Source organism: Bombina bombina, chromosome 1 (genome assembly GCF_027579735.1).
Source record: "Bombina bombina isolate aBomBom1 chromosome 1, aBomBom1.pri, whole genome shotgun sequence".
NCBI classification, from domain to species: domain Eukaryota; kingdom Metazoa; phylum Chordata; class Amphibia; order Anura; family Bombinatoridae; genus Bombina; species Bombina bombina.
The window spans coordinates 362,148,011-362,163,620 of record NC_069499.1 but is presented as its reverse complement, the minus strand read 5'-3'; the positions used below and the strand labels follow the sequence as shown (position 1 = coordinate 362,163,620).

The window sequence follows — 15,610 nt, the reverse complement described above, 5'->3', positions numbered from 1 at the left end:
AAGCTAATACGCATGGTGGTAGTGTTACGGAGAAGCAAGCTAAAAAAAATGCAGTGTTATAGATTTCTTTAAAAACAAGGTTTGTGCATTCACTTTAACGGGAGTTGTGCGTAATCACTTTGAAATTTTGAGCACCGTTATATTCCACACAGCCATTGACTGCACACTCTAGTGACCTATTTATAACTGTTCCTAATTGGCCACAGCAGAGAAAGTAATCTAAGTTACAACAACGTGGCAGCTCCCATTGATTTCTAGATACTTATATGCCTATTTATTAAAGGTCTGTCGGACCTGATCCGAAAGTGCGGATCAGGTCCCACAGACCTCGCTGAATGCGGAGAGCAATACGCTCTCCATATTCAACATTGCACCAGCAGCTCTCGTGAGCTGCTTGGTGCATCGCTGCCCCCTGCAGATTCGCGGCCGCCAGCAGGGGTGTGAATCAACCCGATCGTACTCAATCGGGTTGAATTGTGGCGATCTGTACGCCTGCTCAGATCTGCTTCATAACTGCTGACAAAAGGCCCTCAAGCTCCATTCGGATCTTGATAAATGGGCCACTAAATATAGACAGAACAAACGTCAATTTTTAAACAGCTAATGAAACTTTTAAAAATACATCAACATGTTATTCTCAGACTAATCTTTTCTTTCAATGCATCATTCTACCTAGCATTTATTTAGGGTTTAATGTCCCTTTAAGAACGGTTCATTAAAAATACAGTACACGTTTTTTTCTCACTATTATTTGACAACTGTACAGAACAATATTTTTCCGTTTTTTTGTTTTTTTTTATGTATGTGTTAAAAGTAATATAGCTGATTTTACTGTGAGTTCTGAAACATCACAGACACTGCAATTTCGAATTTTCACTTCACATTGTATTTTCTTCTTGTTTATAAAGTAGACCACAAAGTTTATAACTTAATTTTACGTCAAAAGTTTTAATTTTGAAAATAGAGGCTATAGAGATAATTCACACATATCAATAACATATGGGTAAGGTTAATTACTTCAGCACACTCAACATATATAAATGTGTACTGTAAACACATAAATCTGCAGTTTTGAAATTATGCAACAGGGTGAAGAAAAAATAAAATGGTGTCAGGGCTACAATATTAGTCATGCACCTCCACATACAGCGGCATAGCTGCTTTCTTTTTTATAAAACTAAACGCTTCATCATCATGTAAAGTTCTTACACAAGAGTGGTAACTTTTCTCATTAAAGGGACATACTGATGCAAGAAGGACATGCACTAATCTGCAAGGGTTGCAGCTCCAGAGTGGAACTTTGTGCTTACCTATGTTCCTATATGTACATTGTTTTACCTAATCTGTTTAATCCCATTGCAAAATTAAAACTCTATTATCTAGGGGCATGTATTTTTTATATTAGAATGTCCCATTAATGATTAGCTAAATATCAAATACTATCTAGAGCCTTTTCGGAAAAATAAATAGATGGGTTTTCTCAGTACCATGATTGTTTTGTTTAAGTGATCACATTTTACATTTTTGCCATAAACAACCAAAATGATATGGTTATATTTGTTTCACAAGCAAACCCCATCGTAGACTTTAAATCTGAGATTGTGCATGTGCAGTTTGTTATTTACTTAAGTACTTCATATATGGTCTTACATTATCTCCCAAAAGATAACAGAATTTATGCTTACCTGATAAATTACTTTCTCTTGTGATGTATCGAGTCCACGGATTCATCCTTTACTTGTGGGATATTCTCCTTCCCAGCAGGAAGTGGCAAAGAGAGCACACAGCAGAGTTGTCCATATAGCTCCCCCTCTAGCTCCACCCCCCAGTCATTAGACCGAAGGTTAGGAAGAAAAAGGAGAAACCATAGGTCGCAGTGGTGACTGTAGTTTAAACAAAAAACCTACCGGACTTAATAGCCAGGGAGGGCCGTGGACTCAATACATCACAAGAGAAAGTAATTTATCAGGTAAGCATAAATTCTGTTTTCTCTTGTAAGATGTATCGAGTCCACGGATTCATCCTTTACTTGTGGGATACCAATACCAAAGCTTTAGGACACGGATGAAGGTAGGGAACAAGACAGGTACCTTAAACGGAAGGCACCACTGCTTGTAAAACCTTTCTCCCAAAAATAGCCTCAGAAGAAGCAAAAGTATCGAATTTGTAAAATTTAGAAAAAGTATGCAGCGAAGACAAAGTCGCTGCCTTATAAATCTGTTCAACAGAAGCCTCATTTTTAAAAGCCCATGTGGAAGCCACTGCTCTGGTAGAATGAGCAGTAATTGTTTCAGGAGGCTGCTGGCCAGCAGTCTCATAGGCCAAACGGATGATGCTTTTCAGCCAAAGGAAAGAGAGGTAGCGGTCGCCTTCTGACCTCTCCTCTTACCAGAATAGATAACAAACAAAGAAGTTGTTTGTCTGAAATCTTTAGTTGCTTGAAAATAGAACTTTAAAGCCCGAACCACATCAAGATTGTGTAACAGACGTTCCTTCTTCGAAGAAGGATTAGGACACAGAGAAGGAACAACAATTTCCTGGTTAATATTCTTATTAGACACAACCTTAGGAAGAAAACCGGGTTAGGTACGCAAAACTACCTTATCTGCATGGAACACCAGGTAAGGTGAATCACACTGTAAGGCAGATAACTCTGAAACTCTTCGAGCAGAAGAGATAGCTACCAAAAACAAAACTTTCCAAGATAAAAGCTTAATATCTATGGAATGTAAAGGTTCAAACGGAACCCCTTGCAGAACTGAAAGAACTAAAATTCAGACTCCATGGCGGAGCCACAGGTCTATAAACAGGCTTGATTCTGACTAAAGCCTGACTAAACGCTTGAACGTCTGGTACCTCTGCCAGACGTTTCTGTAAAAGAATAGACAAAGCAGATATCTGTCCCTTTAAGGAACTAGCTGATAATCCTTTCTCCAATCCTTCTTGGAGAAAAGACAAAATCCTGGGAATCCTAACCTTACTCCATGAGTAACCCTTGGATTCGCTCCAAAAAAGATATTTTCGCCAAATCTTATGGTAGATTTTCCTGGTGACAGGCTTTCTAGCCTGAATCAGGGTATCAATAACCGACTCAGAGAAACCACGCTTTGATAGAATTAGGCTTTCAATCTCCAAGCAGTCAGACGCAGAGAAATTAGATTTGGATGTTGGAAAGGACCTTGTATTAGAAGGTCCTGCCTCATTGGTAGTGTCCATGGTGGAACAGATGACATGTCCCCTAGGTCTGCATACCAGGTCCTGCGTGGCCACGCAGTCGCTATTGGAATCACCGAAGCCATCTCCTGCTTGATTCTGGCAACCAGACGAGGGAGGAGAGGAAACGGTGGAAAAAAACATAGGCCAGATTGAAGGACCAAGGCGCTGCTAGAGCATCTATCAGCACCGCCTGGGGATCCCGGGACCTGGACCCGTAAAGAGGAAGTTTGGTGTTCTAACGGGACGTCATCAGATCCAATTCTGGAGTGCCCCATAGCTGAGTCAGCTGGGCAAACACTTCCGGGTGGAGTTCCCACTCCCCCGGGTGAAAAGTCTGACGACTTAGAAAATCCGCCTCCCAGTTGTCTACTCCTGGGATGTGAATTGCTGAGAGGTGGCAAGAGTGATCCTCCACCCACATGATTATTTTGGTTACTTCCATCATTGCTAGGGAACTCCTTGTTCCCCCTTGATGATTGACGTAAGCTACAGTCGTGATGTCTGACTGAAATCTGATGAATTTGGCCGCAGATAGCCTGAAGCGCATTGAATATCGCCCTCAGTTCCAGAATGTTTATCGGGAGAAGAGCCTCTTCCCGAGACCATAAGCCCTGAGCTTTCAGGGAGTCCCAGACTGCACCCCAGCCCTACAGACTGGCGTCGGTCGTTACGATGATCCACTCTGGTCTGCGGAAACACATTCCCTGAGCCAGGTGCTCCTTAGACAACCACCAGAGAAGAGAATCTCTGGTCCCCTGGTCCAACTGTATTTGAGGAGACAAATCTGCATAATCCCCATTCCACTGTTTGAGCATGCATAGTTGCAGTGGACTGAGGTGTATCCGTGCAAAAGGGACTATGTCCATTGCCGCTACCATTAGACCGATTGTCTCCATGTACTGAGCTACAGATGGCCGAGGAATGGCATGAAGAGCTCGGCAAATAGTTAAAGGTTTTAACTTTCTGACCTCTGTCAGAAATATTTTCATTTCTACCGAGTCTATTAGGGTTCCTAGGAAGGAAACTCTTGTGAGGGGGGAGAGAGAACTCTTTTTGATGTTCACCTTCCACCCGTGAGACCTCAGAAAGGCCACTACAATTTCCGTGTGAGACTTGGCTCTTTGGAAAGTCGACGCCTGAATTAAGATGTTGTCTAGATAAGGCGCCACTGTTATGCCCCGCAGTCTTAGAACCGCCAGGAGGGACCCTAGCACCTTTGTGAAAATTCTGGGAGCAGTGGCCAACCCGAAAGGAAGAGCCACCAACTGATAATGCTTGTCCAGAAAGGCGAACCTGAGAAACTGGTGATGATCTTTGTGGATAGGAATGTGCAGATACGCATCCTTTAGATCCACGGTAGTCATATATTGACCCTCCTGGATCATTGGCAAGACTGTCCGAATGGTCTCCATCTTGAATGATGGGACTCCGAGGAATCTGTTTAGAATTTTGAGATCCAGGATTGGTCTGAAAGTTCCTTCTTTCTTGGGAACCACAAACAGGTTTGAGTAAAAACCCAGCCCTTGTTCCGCAATTGGAACTGGGTGGATCACTCCCATTGTATGTAGGTCTTCTACACAGCGTAAGAACGCCTCTTTCTTTGTCTGGTCTGTAGACAAACGAGAAATGTGGAACCTTCCCCTTGGAGGGGAGTCCTTGAATTCTAGAAGATATCCCTGTGATACAATCTCTAAAGCCCAGGGATCGTGTACGTCTCTTGCCCAGGCCTGAGCGAAGAGAGAGAGTCTGCCCCCTACTAGATCCTGTCCCGGATCTGGGGCTACCCCATCATGCTGTCTTGGAGGCAGCTGCAGGCTTCTTGGCCTGTTTACCCTTGTTCCAGCCCTGGTAATGTTTCCAGGCTGGCCTGGGTTATGAAGCGTTACCCTCTTGCTTTGTAGCAGGGGAGGATGAAGCGAGACCGCTCCTGAAATTATTTTGTTTGTTCTTTGTCTTAAAGGACTTGTCCTGAGGGAGAGCATGGCCTTTTCCCCCAGTGATTTCTGAAATAATCGCTTTCAATTCAGGCCCGAAGAGGGTCTTTCCTTTGAAAGGGATGTTCAAGAGTTTGGATTTTGACGACACATCGGCCAACCAGGACTTTAGCCATAGCGCCCTGCGCGCTAAAATGGCGAAACCTGAATTCTTTGCCGCTAACTTAGCTAGTTGGAAAGCGGCATCTGTGATAAAAGAATTAGCCAGCTTAAGAGCCTTAATTCTGTCCATAATGTCCTCACATGAGGTCTCCGTCTGGAGCGCATCTTCCAGCGCCTCGAACCAGAAAGCCGCTGCAGTAGTTACAGGAACAATGCACGCAATAGGCTGGAGAAGAAAACCTTGTTGAACAAAAATTTTCTTAAGTAAACCCTCTAATTTTTTATCCATAGGGTCTTTAAAAGCACAACTGTCTTCAATTGGTATGGTTGTGCGTTTAGCAAGTGAAGAAATAGCCCCCTCCACCTTAGGAACCGTCTGCCACGAGTCCCGCATGGGGTCAGATATGGGGAACATTTTCTTAAAAACAAGGAGGGGGAACAAAAGGAATACCTGGTCTATCCCACTCCCTAGTAACTATATCCGCAATCCTCTTAGGGACCGGGAACACATCAGTATAAACAGGAACCTTCTAGGTACTTGTCCATTTTACACAATTTCTCTGGGACCACCAAAGGGTCGCAGTCGTCCAGAGTAACGAATACCTCCCTGAGCAATAAGCAGAGGTGTTCTAGTTTAAATTTAAAATCCAATGTATCTGAATCTGTCTGAGGAGCAACCTTTCCCGAATCGGAAATTTCCCCCTCAGACAGCACATCCCTCGCCCCCACTTCAGAGCGTTGTGAGGGTATATCGGATACGGCTACTAAAGCGTCAGAATGCTCAGAATCTGTTCTTAAAAACAGAGCTATCACGCTTTGCAGGTAACACGGGCAGTTTAGCTAAAAATACTGAGAGGGTATTACTCATAACTGCCGCCAAGTCTTGCAAGGTAAAAGAGTTAGACGCACTAGAGGTACTAGGCGTCGCTTGAGCGGGCGTAACTGGTTGTGACACTTGGGGAGAGGTTAACGGGCTAACCTCATTACCTTCTGTCTGAGAATCATCTTGGGCCACATTTTTAAGTGCAACAATATGTTCTTTCAAGTGTATAGACATATCAGTACAAGTGGGACACATTCTGAGAGGGGGTTCCACCATGGCTTCTAAACACATTGAACAAGGATTTTCCTTGATGTCAGGCATGTTTAACAGACTAGTAGTAAGACAAACAGGCTTGGAAATCACTTTAATCAAGTAAAAACACACTTTGAAAAAAACGTTACTGTGCCTTTAAGAGATAAAAAAGGCACACAATTTTGCAAAACAGTGAAAAATGCAGCAAACTTTTCGAAATTTTTACAGTATGTACCTAAAGCATTAGTAAGATTGCACCACTAGCAATAAAAACGATTAACCCCTTAATGCCCAAACCGGATTGACAGTAAGCCAGAAAACCGGTTAAAAAATGTTCAGCACCTTGCCACAGCTCTGCTGTGGCCCTACCTGCCCTTAGGAACCAGATTTGTGGGGAAAAGGCTTCTTATAGGCCCTCAAACTGCAGCAGGGCCCTCCATGTGAAACAGCCTGAACTTCTAGTGAAATATAACTGCGCATCTGAGGCGCTAAATTAGGCCCCTCCAACCTTACTCCGGTGCTGTGAGGCCTAAAGAAACACTCCTAAGTGTTTTAATAATAGCCATGTGGGTAACAACCCATGAAAGAAACCCAAAGGAACCTTCAAAGTGTCTCAAAAAAGGATATTTTTCAATAAAAAACGTTTGCCCTGAAGTAGTGTTAACCAGCATAAATTAGCCCTGTTATGTAAGCTTGCAATTCCTTACACAGTCTCTGAATCCAGCTTACCTTTCCCTCATAGGGATATTATCAGTCTTTTCTAGCATTATCACAGTCTTGTCTAGAAATAAATGACTGAACATACCTTATTGCAGCCTAACCTGCAAACCGTTCCCCCCAACTGAAGATTTCTTGCACTCCTCAGTCCTTTGTGGGAACAGCAGTGGATTTTAGTTACAACATGCTAAAATCATCTTCCTCCCTGCAGAACTCTTCATCTCCTTTCTGCTAGAGAGTAAGTAGTACACACCGGTACCATTTAAAATAATAAACTTTTGCTTGTAGAAAAACATAATTTATGTAAGAACTTACCTGATAAATTCATTTCTTTCATATTAGCAAGAGTCCATGAGCTAGTGACGTATGGGATATACATTCCTACCAGGAGGGGCAAAGTTTCCCAAACCTCAAAATGCCTATAAATACACCCCTCACCACACCCACAATTCAGTTTAACGCATAGCCAAGAAGTGGGGTGATAAGAATAAAGTGCGAAAGCATAAAAAATAAGGAATAATTGTGCTTTATACAAAAAAATTCATAACCACCACAAAAAAGGGGTGGGCCTCATGGACTATTGCTAACATGAAATAAATGAATTTATCAGGTAAGTTCTTACGTAAATTATGTTTTCTTTCATGTAATTAGCAAGAGTCCATGAGCTAGTGACGTATGGGATAATAAATACCCAAGATGTGGATCTTCCACGCAAGAGTCACTAGAGAGGGAGGGATAAAATAAAGACAGCCAATTCCGCTGAAAATAATCCACACCCAAAAATGACGCCACATCCGGTAACGCCGACACTTTTGGCACAAAAACGTCAAAAATTACGCAACTTCCGGTGACAAGTATGACGCCGGAAAAGGGAAAGAAATTTTTTTGCGCCAAAAAAGTCTGCGCCAAGAATGACGCAATAAAAACAGAATTTATGTTTACCTGATAAATTACTTTCTCCAATGGTGTGTCCGGTCCACGGCGTCATCCTTACTTGTGGGATATTCTCTTCCCCAACAGGAAATGGCAAAGAGCCCAGCAAAGCTGGTCACATGATCCCTCCTAGGCTCCGCCTACCCCAGTCATTCGACCGACGTACAGGAGGAAATATGCATAGGAGAAACCATATGATACCGTGGTGACTGTAGTTAGAAAAAATAATTCAACAGACCTGATTAAAAAAACCAGGGCGGGCCGTGGACCGGACACACCGTTGGAGAAAGTAATTTATCAGGTAAACATAAATTCTGTTTTCTCCAACATAGGTGTGTCCGGTCCACGGCGTCATCCTTACTTGTGGGAACCAATACCAAAGCTTTAGGACACGGATGAAGGGAGGGAGCAAATCAGGTCACCTAAATGGAAGGCACCACGGCTTGCAAAACCTTTCTCCCAAAAATAGCCTCCAAAGAAGCAAAAGTATCAAATTTGTAAAATTTGGAAAAAGTGTGCAGTGAAGACCAAGTCGCTGCCTTACATATCTGATCAACAGAAGCCTCGTTCTTGAAGGCCCATGTGGAAGCCACAGCCCTAGTGGAATGAGCTGTGATTCTTTCAGGAGGCTGCCGTCCGGCAGTCTCATAAGCCAATCGGATAATGCTTTTAAGCCAAAAAGAAAGAGAGGTAGAAGTTGCTTTTTGACCTCTCCTTTTACCAGAATAAACAACAAACAAAGAAGATGTTTGTCTGAAATCTTTAGTGGCTTCTAAATAGAATTTTAGAGCACGGACTACGTCCAAATTGTGTAACAAACGCTCCTTCTTTGAAACTGGATTCGGACACAAAGAAGGTACAACTATCTCCTGGTTAATATTTTTGTTGGAAACAACTTTCGGAAGAAAACCAGGCTTAGTACGCAAAACCACCTTATCTGCATGGAACACCAGATAGGGCGGAGAACACTGCAGAGCAGATAACTCAGAAACTCTTCTAGCAGAAGAAATTGCAACCAAAAACAAAACTTTCCAAGATAATAACTTAATATCTACGGAATGTAAGGGTTCAAACGGAACCCCTTGAAGAACTGAAAGAACTAGATTAAGACTCCAGGGAGGAGTCAAAGGTCTGTAAACAGGCTTGATTCTAACCAGAGCCTGAACAAACGCTTGAACGTCTGGCACAGCTGCCAGCCTTTTGTGAAGTAAAACAGATAACGCAGAGATCTGTCCCTTCAGAGAACTTGCAGATAATCCTTTCTCCAAACCTTCTTGTAGAAAGGATAGAATCTTAGGAATTTTTATCTTGTTCCATGGGAATCCTTTAGATTCACACCAACAGATATATTTTTTCCATATCTTATGGTAAATTTTTCTACTTACAGGCTTTCTAGCCTGAATCAGAGTATCTATTACAGAATCTGAAAACCCACGCTTTGATAAAATCAAGCGTTCAATCTCCAAGCAGTCAGTTGGAGAGAAACCAGATTCGGATGTTCGAATGGACCTTGAACAACAAGGTCCTGTCTCAAAGGTAGCTTCCATGGTGGAGCCGATGACATATTCACCAGGTCTGCATACCAAGTCCTGCGTGGCCACGCAGGAGCTATCAAGATCACCGAGGCCCTCTCCTGATTGATCCTGGCTACCAGCCTGGGAATGAGAGGAAACGGTGGGAATACATAAGCTAGGTTGAAGGTCCAAGGTGCTACTAGTGCATCTACTAGAGTCGCCTTGGAATCCCTGGATCTGGACCCATAACAAGGAACCTTGAAGTTCTGACGAGAGGCCATCAGATCCATGTCTGGAATGCCCCATAATCGAGTTATTTGGGCAAAGATTTCCGGATGGAGTTCCCACTCCCCCGGATGAAATGTCTGACGACTCAGAAAATCCGCTTCCCAATTTTCCACTCCTGGGATGTGGATTGCAGACAAGTGGCAGGAGTGATCCTCCGCCCATTGAATTATCTTGGTCACTTCCTCCATCGACAGGGAACTCCTTGTTCCCCCCTGATGGTTGATATATGCAACTGTCGTCATGTTGTCTGATTGAAACCTTATGAATTTGGCCTTTGCTAGATGAGGCCAAGCTTTGAGAGCATTGAATATCGCTCTCAGTTCCAGAATGTTTATCGGGAGAAGAGATTCTTCCCGAGACCATAGACCCTGAGCTTTCAGGGGTTCCCAGACCGCGCCCCAGCCCACCACACCGGCGTCGGTCGTGACAATGACCCACTCTGGTCTGCGGAAGCTCATTCCCTGTGACAGGTTGTCCAGGATCAGCCACCAACGGAGTGAATCTCTGGTCCTTTGATCTACTTGAATCGTCGGAGACAAGTCTGTATAATCCCCATTCCACTGTCTGAGCATGCACAGTTGTAATGGTCTTAGATGAATTCGTGCAAAAGGAACTATGTCCATTGCTGCAACCAACAATCCTATTACTTCCATGCACTGCGCTATGGAAGGACGAAGAACAGAATGAAGTACTTGACAAGAGCTTAGAAGTTTTGATTTTCTGACCTCTGTCAGAAAAATCCTCATTTCTAAGCAGTCTATTATTGTTCCCAAGAAGGGAACTCTTGTTGACGGGGAAAGAGAACTTTTTTCTATATTCACTTTCCATCCGTGAGATCTGAGAAAGGCTAGGACGATGTCCGTATGAGCCTTTGCTTTTGACAGAGACGACGCTTGAATCAGGATGTCGTCCAAGTACGGTACTACTGCAATGCCCCTTAGTCTTAGAACCGCTAGAAGGGACCCTAGTACCTTTGTGAAAATTCTCGGAGCAGTGGCTAATCCGAATGGAAGTGCCACAAACTGGTAATGCTTGTCCAGAAAAGCGAACCTTAGGAACTGATGATGTTCCTTGTGGATAGGAATATGTAGGTACGCATCCTTTAAATCCACCGTGGTCATAAATTGACCTTCCTGGATGGTAGGAAGGATTGTTCGAATGGTTTCCATTTTGAACGATGGAACCCTGAGAAATTTGTTTAGGATCTTGAGATCTAAAATTGGTCTGAATGTTCCCTCTTTTTTGGGAACTATGAACAGGTTGGAGTAAAACCCCATCCCTTGTTCTCCTATTGGAACTGGATGAATTACTCCCATCTTTCACAGGTCTTCTACACAATGTAAGAATGCCTGTCTTTTTATTTGGTTTGAAGATAATTGAGACCTGTGGAACCTTCCCCTTGGGGGTAGTTCCTTGAATTCCAGGAGATAACCTTGAGAAACTATTTCTAGTGCCCAAGGATCCTGAACATCTCTTGCCCAGGCCTGAGCAAAGAGAGAAAATCTGCCCCCCACCAGATCCAGGCCCCGGATCGGGGGCCATCCCTTCATGCTGTTTTGGTAGCAGTGGCAGGCTTCTTGGCCTGCTTACCCTTGTTCCAGCCTTGCATCGGTCTCCAGGCTGGTTTGGGTTGAGAAGTATTACCCTCTTGCTTAGAGGATGTAGAAGTAGAGGCTGGTCCGATTCTGCGAAAGGGACGAAAATTAGGCTTATTTTTAGCCTTAAAAGACCTATCCTGAGGAAGGGCGTGGCCCTTTCCCCCGGTGATGTCTGAAATAATCTCTTTCAAATCAGGACCAAACAGTGTTTTACCCTTGAAAGGGATGTTAAGCAATTTTGTCTTGGAAGACACATCCGCTGACCAAGACTTTAGCCAAAGCGCTCTGCGCGCCACGATAGCAAACCCTGAATTTTTCGCCGCTAATCTAGCTAATTGCAAAGCGGCATCTAGAATAAAAGAGTTAGCCAATTTAAGTGCTTGAACTCTGTCCATAACCTCCTCATACGAAGATTCTTTATTGAGCGACTTTTCTAGTTCTTCGAACCAGAAACACGCTGCCGTAGTGACAGGAACAATGCATGAAATTGGTTGTAGAAGGTAACCTTGCTGAACAAACATCTTTTTAAGCAAACCCTCTAATTTTTTATCCATAGGATCTTTGAAAGCACAACTATCTTCTATGGGAATAGTAGTGCGTTTGTTTAGAGTAGAGACCGCCCCCTCGACCTTAGGGACTGTCTGCCATAAGTCCTTTCTGGGGTCGACTATAGGAAATAATTTCTTAAATATAGGGGGAGGAACAAAAGGTATGCCGGGCCTTTCCCACTCCTTATTTACTATGTCCGCCACCCGCTTGGGTATAGGAAAAGCATCGGGGGGCACCGGAACCTCTAGGAACTTGTCCATCTTACATAATTTCTCTGGAATGACCAAATTGTCACAATCATCCAGAGTAGATAATACCTCCTTAAGCAGTGCGCGGAGATGTTCTAATTTAAATTTAAATGTTACAACATCAGGTTCAGCTTGTTGAGAAATTTTTCCTGAATCTGAAATTTCTCCCTCAGACAAAACCTCCCTCCTGGCCCCTTCAGATTGGTGTGAGGGTATGTCAGAAACGTTATCATCAGCGTCCTCTTGCTCTTCAGTGTTTAAAACAGAGCAATCGCGCTTTCTCTGATAAGTAGGCATTTTAGATAAAATATTAGCAATAGAATTATCCATAACAGCCGTTAATTGTTGCATGGTAATAAGTATTGGCGCACTAGATGTACTAGGGGCCTCTTGTGTGGGCAAAACTGGTGTAGACACAGAAGGGGATGATGCAGTACCATGCTTACTCCCCTCATTTGAAGAATCATCTTGGGCAATATTATTATCTGTGGCATCATTGTCCCTACTTTGTTTGGACACTATGTCACAATTATCACATATATTTAAATGGGGAGACACATTGGCTTTCATACATATAGAACATCGCTTATCTGATGGTTCAGACATGTTAAACAGGCTTAAACTTGTCAACAAAGCACAAAAAACGTTTTAAAATAAAACCGTTACTGTCACTTTAAATTTTAAACAGAACACACTTTATTACTGAATATGCGAAAAAGCATGAAGGAATTGTTCAAAATTCACCAAAATTTCACCACAGTGTCTTAAAGCCTTAAAAGTATTGCACACCAAATTTGAAAGCTTTAACCCTTAAAATAACGGAACCGGAGCCGTTTTTACATTTAACCCCTATACAGTCCCAGGTATCTGCTTTGCTGAGACCCAACCAAGCCCAGAGGGGAATACGATACCAAATGACGCCTTCTATAAGCTTTTTCAGTGGTTCTTAGCTCCTCACACATGCATCTGCATGCCTTGCTTTCCAAAAACAACTGCGCATTAGTGGCGCGAAAATGAGGCTCTGCCTATGACTAGAGAAGGCCCCCATCTGAAAAAGGTGTCCATACAGTGCCTGCCGTTTTTTAACAACAATCCCCAAGATTATAATAACTATAAAGAGTTATAATCAGCCAAATATGCTTAGCAAAGTAATCGTTTTAGCCCAGAAAAATGTCTACCAGTTTTTTAAGCCCTTATAAAGCCCTTTATTCTTTTACTTAATCTAAGAAAATGGCTTACCGGTCCCCATAGGGAAAATGACAGCCTTCCAGCATTACAAAGTCTTGTTAGAAATGTGGCCAGTCATACCTCAGGCAGAAAAGTCTGCCAACTGCTTCCCCCAACTGAAGTTACTTCATCTCAACAGTCCTGTGTGGAAACAGCAATCGATTTTAGTAACGTTTGCTAAAATCATCTTCCTCTTACAAACAGAAATCTTCATCTCTTTTCTGTTTCAGAGTAAATAGTACATACCAGCACTATTTTAAAATAACAAACACTTGATTGAAGAATAAAAACTACATTTAAACACCAAAAAACTCTTAACCATCTCCGTGGAGATGTTGCCGGTGCAACGGCAAAGAGAATGACTGGGGTAGGCGGAGCCTAGGAGGGATCATGTGACCAGCTTTGCTGGGCTCTTTGCCATTTCCTGTTGGGGAAGAGAATATCCCACAAGTAAGGATGACGCCGTGGACCGGACACACCTATGTTGGAGAAATAAGACTTACTTACCCCAGGACACTCATCTACATGTAGTAGAAAGCCAAACCAGTACTGAAACGAGAATCAGTAGAGGTAATGGTATATATAAGAGTATATCGTCGATCTGAAAAGGGAGGTAAGAGATGAATCTCTACGACCGATAACAGAACCTATGAAATAGACCCCGTAGAAGGAGATCATTGAATTCAAATAGGCAATACTCTCTTCACATCCCTCTGACATTCACTGCACGCTGAGAGGAAAACCGGGCTCCAACCTGCTGCGGAGCGCATATCAACGTAGAATCTAGCACAAACTTACTTCACCACCTCCACGGGAGGCAAAGTTTGTAAAACTGATTTGTGGGTGTGGTGAGGGGTGTATTTATAGGCATTTTGAGGTTTGGGAAACTTTGCCCCTCCTGGTAGGAATGTATATCCCATACGTCACTAGCTCATGAACTCTTGCTAATTACATGAAAGAAATAAAAACTACAATTCTAACACCACATTCACTTTACCCTTCCGATTGCTTAGAGCCGGCAAAGAGAATGACTGGGGGGTGGAGCTAGAGGGGGAGCTATATGGACAGCTCTGCTGTGTGCTCTCTTTGCCACTTCCTGTTGGGAAGGAGAATATCCCACAAGTAAAGGATGAATCAGTGGACTCGATACATCACAAGAGAAATTAAGCTACACCATTTACTAAACACAGAAATAAGCAAAAAGCAAACTCATTTTTGTTCCCCAGATAGACATTTCAGTTATTCTTTTTTTAAGGAAATGCTTGTGATCTTAATTCACTTCAGATTAACAGAATCTAATGAAAAAACATGGGTCACGTTTGAGGAAACATCAATTTAAAACTGAACTCCTGGCACAAATAAATTAACCCAGAGATCAGGTGAAGGTTGCTTGTCATTTCTGTAGTGAAAACCCATTAACTCAACAGGCCTCTATAACCCAAGTAAGAAGAAAAAAAAAACATGCATTTAACAATTGTGTAAAACAACTGCCTGTAAACTATTCTACAAATGCTAGATTACAAGATACTTCAGGGTAATGTCAGCCTGCAAGCCGAGTATATGCTTTTATGTCCTAAACAAGATTTTACCATTTGTACACTAAAGAATCAATTTACGATTTACCTTTCAACAGTTAAAAGGCCATTAAAGGGCCATCGTAGTTGAAAATTTACACGCACTAATACGTTCGTCTTAAAATAACATGCTCTATTGACCCTGCAATACTGTGTGTTTAACCCCTGGCACAGGTATAAAACTCAGAGAATGTGCCGGTTAGGACCCGCCGTGGTGCACTGCTGATCCAGAGCGGAACCTGCTGCTGATCCAATCAGTAGCGCTAGCTGCACATCTGAGTCGTGCAACTAGCACTGCTGGTTGGATCAGTGGCGAGTTCCTCTCAGAACCAACAGTGCTCTGTGGGTCTAGAGCGGCACTTCCTCTATTATTGTAGGGTAGACAGTTATAAAATGATATGCTCCAACGGATAAGAGCATTTCATTATATATTTTTATTATTATAATGGCATTAAAGACTAATTTAAAATAGTTACATTAGCAACATTCATTCTTTTTCTGTTGGAGCAGTTAAATACATAACTATAATTAAAAATTCCATTCTGCTTCCTGACCACAGAATTTTTTTTAGGAGC

The 15,610-nt window shown here is 42.7% G+C and overlaps 1 protein-coding gene across 8 annotated transcripts in view; it reads right to left on the bottom strand.

Annotated features, from left to right (window-relative positions):
- Nucleotides 1-15,610, bottom strand: part of R3HDM1 (R3H domain containing 1) — a 546,502-nt gene that overhangs the window by 442,970 nt on the left and 87,922 nt on the right. The gene's annotated exons all lie outside the window — the stretch shown is intronic.